The following is a 6,000-nucleotide window of genomic DNA, read 5'->3' on the forward strand; positions in this document are numbered from 1 at the left end:
AGGGGAAGGGTAGCACACTGTTAAAGTGACAAATCTGGAGGTTTAGGCCAAGTCCCAGATTTTGATGGTCAATTCTCATACTAAGGAAACAGAACTCACTTTGAGCTTCTTCCCTTCCATTTTACTCATTTATTTTTTAGTCACATGTGTGGTGAGCACATGTTATATACAAGGTCTTTGCCAAGTGTTTTTGATGCTTTATTTTATGTCATGCTCAAACAACATTATGGAAGAGTTAACGTAACTTTCTTCATTCACAAATGAGGAAGCAGGGAAGTCCGAGCCAGACCCAAAGTAATCCATAAAGCTAGAGTGATGCTAGAATTTGAGCCCAGGTAGTCTGGTTTGAGACCCCACAAATAATCTACGGTGTTCTCCCCTTAAATTAAACTACCTTTGGGGAAAGGGTGGAAAACTGTGTCAGTCCTCTAACCCTTCTGGATTATTCATGAGGAAAGGCCATGTTGATTTCTCCCCAAAGATCTTTCACTGTAAAAAACATCAGTGTCTATTCTCTTCTCATACTATGTGAACAACTTGAAGCATGGGCTACATCTTACTCATCTTTGTATCTGCTGTGTCTACAACAGATGTTTTAAGCTTCTGGTGAATGAATGAAAACAGTGCAATGAGTGACCTTTATCTCAAGTGAATAGCTTCATTTAAATATTTCCAGAGCATCTGATGATGTGTCCTTGGGAGACTCACAATCTCCCTTTCCCTGTGTTCCTGCCAAACCACAAGTACAGGCATGAACCCTCTTGCAAGTATCAAGAGAAGCATCCTGCCTTGTCTCTACCTTTCACTTTGTTTTCTCTCTTGGATCAGGAGGAATTTGTCTTACTGCCAAGATTGGGACAGAAGACCAAAAATGCCTGGTGTACCTTCTTCAGGGCTCTCTTTTCACTTAGTATGTGAAATTCTACAGAATAGAGGCCTTATTTTCTCCACCCCTTCATCCATATAAGAAGCATGTCTGATTAAAGGATCAAGGATATGCCTTCTAAAGACAGATCAGGAGGTTCACTTCTGTGCCCACAGCTTTGAGGCATGAAGCTGGGCATGCTGGGCACCTGTCTGGTCTAAAAACCTCACTCTTCCTACATGTGGCCTCTGCGATTTAGGAGAAAGGTGCTCAAGGCCAGAATTGGACAGCAGGTCCAAGACAAATTCTCCAATCCATCTTAACCAATAGTAAAGCTGATATTCTTATCCCTATTTAACTCCTATGTATGTGTCTGAATTGAATCTGAAATTCCAAGAGGAAAGGGGTTGAGCAAAATCCTTATCTTTAGAATTCTCTTCTAAGCATGAATGATTACTTTTGGTAAAGTATTACAGTTTTAGCTATAAAAGCTGAGGGTTTTGGAAGGGAGAGGGGTGGGGGGATGGGTGAGTCTGTTGATGGACATTAAGGAGGGCAGGTATTGCATGGAGCACTGGGTGTGATGCACAAACAATGAATCTCGGAACACTGAAGGAATAAAATTAAATTTAAATAAAATCTGAGTGCAATAGATCCCCACTCTTACTTATTGAGCCCACTTTTTGGAGAGGTCCTTCTTTATTTTTATAATAAGGTGGCCTCCCACTTCACTCCCATGACCTTTGCCCTTAGTAGCCTAGAGAATACTCATCACAGTGAGTGTCATGCTGGAAATGTTACTTGTTTTTGTAGACTTCACAAAACTCACACTCAAAACTCCTCAGAAGTAGGGAAAGGAAGGGCCTGATTATTTTATTTTTCACTGTACCCCTGTATAGCCCAGCATTTAGAGAGCACTTAACAAATAAATATAAATAAATATTAATAAGTAAGGGAATTATAAGTTAATTTAATATGTAACTCTGGTGACCTGGAACTTGAACTATCTTGTTAATGTTTAGAAAAATGATTTCAAAACACTTCAAGAATTTAATCTGACATTTTAAAATGTCGCTGTAGTGCACAAGCTGGTGAGAGGCTAGGGGCCAGACAGAGAAGTGGCTCAGTCTTGGGAGTGTGAGGGCTCAGATGCTAGTGCCAGCTCTGCCTCCAGCTTGCAGTGTGAACTCAAAAACATAAGCTCTCTAAATGGCATTTTGCATTTTAATGGCATTCTTGGATTTTCATAAAATTATATGATGCTTGATTAGGGAGAGAAAACACAGAGAACATACTTTGCCTTTTATTCTACTGAATGAAGAATCCGAAACTTGAAGAGATGAGCTATGCTTTTCAACCACATAAAAACAGCACCAGACCCAGAAAATAGTAGTCCCTGCCTACCAGGTCTGTGTGTCTCCTTATTTTTTTTCTTAAGAAGCAATCCTTTTTTCATTAAATGCACATATGCCACAATTCAGTAGGTACTGAAGATTAAAAAGAACTCTGGAAGTCTACTGTCTAATGGAGAAAGGAGATATTCAATCAAATACTATAGACAAAATTGAAAACTCTTATGGTGCGGTATGCTGAAGACCCAGGATTAGGAGGCCATGCTCAAAAATCTTCTAAATTCACCAAGGGACAAAGGATGTCAGGATATTCATTCTGGGGTGATTCATGGCCTGTGTTTCTATGTTTGAGTCAGGATGCTGCATGAATATGGAGGCAGAAGAGTACATTTAGGAGGGGTCAGGGTGGATAAAGGGAGATAATGTGGAAAGAAGCCCTTCTGCCCATTTCCCACCTCACTTTCTAATCTCTACTTCTTCTAGCTCCTTCACCTGCACACATGCTGATCCTTCCCCTAAAAGATGTTCCTACCTCCTCTCACATGATGGTTTCCTTATTCTTCACACTTGACCTTAAATGTAATTTCCACAGGAAACCTGCTCAGCCTGCTCCCAGTCTAAGTAGCACCCCCTTTCATTTCTCTCATATGACAATACATTTTTATCCATGTTTTAAACACAATTTGTAATGTTAGTTTCAATATGGGTTACTTTTAATATCCATCTCTATCATTGTGCTGTGAGCTCCTTCGAGCTAGGATCATGTCTGTTTGTTCTCTACTGTACACACTGTACTTTATACAGTATTTGGCACATAATCAATCCTCACTAAGATATTTTGAATGAATGGATATATTATTAAACAGGTCATTTTTATCAATACCATTCCTTAACATGTAATTTGAGTGAATGAATTCATTGTCAGGTGACACTCACTGAATGTCTACTATGTGCTAGACAACGTTCTAAGGATTTTACAAATCGTTACCTCAATTATTTTTCTTAGCTTCATGAGGAGATAGATAGTAAGGCAACTCTCATTTTATAGATAAAGAAATTAAAGCATAGGAGATGTAGGTAACTTGCTCAAGTTTGCTTAGTAGTAGGTAGAAGAGCTGGGATTTAATCAGATGGTCTAACTGGAGAGTCAGTGCTCTTGGCCTAGATGTCAAGTCTCATGACTAAGTAAGTGAATCTATTAATAAATAAATTATATATAGCAAACTGTGTTCGAGAAGCTGCAGGAGCTTAGTATGACCGAAGTACAGGGTAGGTGCTAGGGCAGGATGTATGTAATGGAGCAGGAGACTGAATGCAATGAGATTAAAAGCATGGAGGGCCTTGGGTACTAAGGTGTGGGATTCCCACTTTTGTTGGCAGATGCACTGAAGAATCTGCAGCAAGATTTCATATTTAAGAGAGATCACTGGCTTTTCTTTTAAAATGACAACTCAACCTCAGATCTGAATCAAGAATGTTAACTTCAACCATTAAACACCGTACATCCATCCCATTCTCTTATACCAGCTGCCTTCCCCAAGCTGAGCCTGTCACATTATCCATATCAGTTGATTACCTACCTATCTGAGAACAGCCTTCCCACATGCTAATGTGTCTCCATTCTTCTTTGGCTCTTTGGTTTACAACCGATTGAGTGGCACTGCAGTTAAACCACTTCCACAGCTCATGGGCCCATACTCTCCTGAAACATACTAAGTTCTTGGTATTATCAATCATGTAATTGGCACTTACTTAGTGGACTGTGAAGGCAGGGAGCAAAGTTGATCTACAGGTAACAGTACACACAGTGTTAAGATGGAAGAAGGATGAGGAATGAAGAGATTAGTACTAGCTGTGAGACTACTGCAATCCTCAATGTTGAGTTTAAAATGCTCTTTACTCTATTGGTGTTTATGGGAAAGGAGGGAAAAGATGCAAGATCAGATGCAACAGGAGTTAGGGAATAATTAGAGAAAAGAAAGTTCAAAAATCAGAGGCCTTTAAAGTTTTGAATCTGAAAGTCTGAAAAATTGTCATTTAAAGAAAAATAAAAGGAAAGGGATTAGAAAGGCTGATAAGATTCCTCTGAACATGTTGAGCTGGAGGCACTGAATGATCACACAGGTGGATGTGTCCAGCTGGAAGCCAACAGAGTAGCGTATGGACAAGGAAAGAGCATAGGAATTAACACAGCTGTGAGAACCACTCTTGTTGATATGGCATTGAAAAATACAGCTTGAGAGGGTGTAGAAACAGGATGAATCCAAGGAAAAGTGACATAAAATAGCCACCAGTGAATGAAGTACTTAATCTCATATTAAGTACTACGCAGTCTGTTGGCACAGAGAGTGGAGCCACTGAGATAAATTGTGGCTGGTTTGAATTATGACTGCAACACTTTTTGGCTAGGTGACTTGGGCAAGTTTCTTTATTTCCCCCATCTCAGCTTTCTCTTTAAGTAAAATCAAGGTGGTAAGCTCCATCTCTTCCTGGGGTCGCTGTGAGAAGTTAATGAACAAGCATGAGAAGGACCCAACACAGTGGGTAGCCCATTGTGGGTCCCAGAAAACATGAGCACCCTTCCTCCATCTAAGACACTAGGACTGGTACTTAAAAAGCACTGCACTTACCTGATGCATTTACTTTCTCTTAAAATTCTTAGTACAATAGCGTATATAGGATTCATGTGAGTGCCTCCATCATTTGAAGAAATTTAGGTTCACAGGTAAGCAACTTATCTAAACTAATAACAAGCAACCCCCAAATCTCAGCCTCTTGACAGAACAAAATTTTATTATTTATACAAGTAACATCCACCATTGGTTGGCTGCATTTCTGAGTAATTGTTTTTTTTTTTTTTTTTTTAAGGAAAGACTCAGGGATTCTGGCTCCTTCCAGCATATGATATCCCTATTTTTAAACACTTGTCTTATATGGTCATTTTCATAGGAAGAAGAGAGCAAGGAGGACCATCAATCCAGGAACAGAGCACTAGTACTAAAAAGAGCCCACACACAGTCTATTGGCAGAATCTAATCATATGCACATACCTAAACCAGTTTCAGTGAAATATTGGACATGTAGTCAGTCATCTTTGCCCAGGGAAAGAGATGAGCAAGGTTTTGCCTTGTCTCATAACTAGTAAAGGTGAGATGTGAAAGAAGTCCTAACTATGGAGGTTGGAGGAGAAGAAGCAAAGGGAAAAATCTGACAAGTGAAAAATGACCTACTATAGTTTTCATGATCTGAAAGCCAAGGGAAGAGAGAGTCTCTCTTATTACTTAATCCCTACTATGTGCCAGACATTGTGCTGGTTCAGTGTTAACTCATGAAGATGCAGTATCTGAATGAGAACATAAAAGAGTCTACTCAGTTTAGCAATGGTTCCAATAAGGGATTTGTTTCAGGAGATATGGGTAAGGAGCAAGGAAGGAGACAGACTTTTTTGTCAAGTTTTATCATTGCCAGAGGCATGCTGCATAGCCTCTTGGGATTTTTGCTGGAAATGTGACTCTGTCTTTGAGGGAGATCTCTGTGAGACACTGAACATTTCTCAAAGAATAGCAATGATTTACCCCCTGGGTAAGAAAACATTACCAAACTCAAAGTCGGCTTTGGGTGGGAGGAGAAGAGAAATTATGAAATGCATACTTCATCTCTTTAAACATTTATATTTCTTCTCCCATTTGGTGAGCAGCCTTTGAAGGAAAAGAACAAGCAACAACAAAGGAAAACCAAACAAAACAAAAACTCAAGGAACAAAACATAAGCCTGAGAACTAGG

Source organism: Mustela nivalis (genome assembly GCF_964662115.1).
Source record: "Mustela nivalis genome assembly, chromosome: 4".
Taxonomy (NCBI): domain Eukaryota; kingdom Metazoa; phylum Chordata; class Mammalia; order Carnivora; family Mustelidae; genus Mustela; species Mustela nivalis.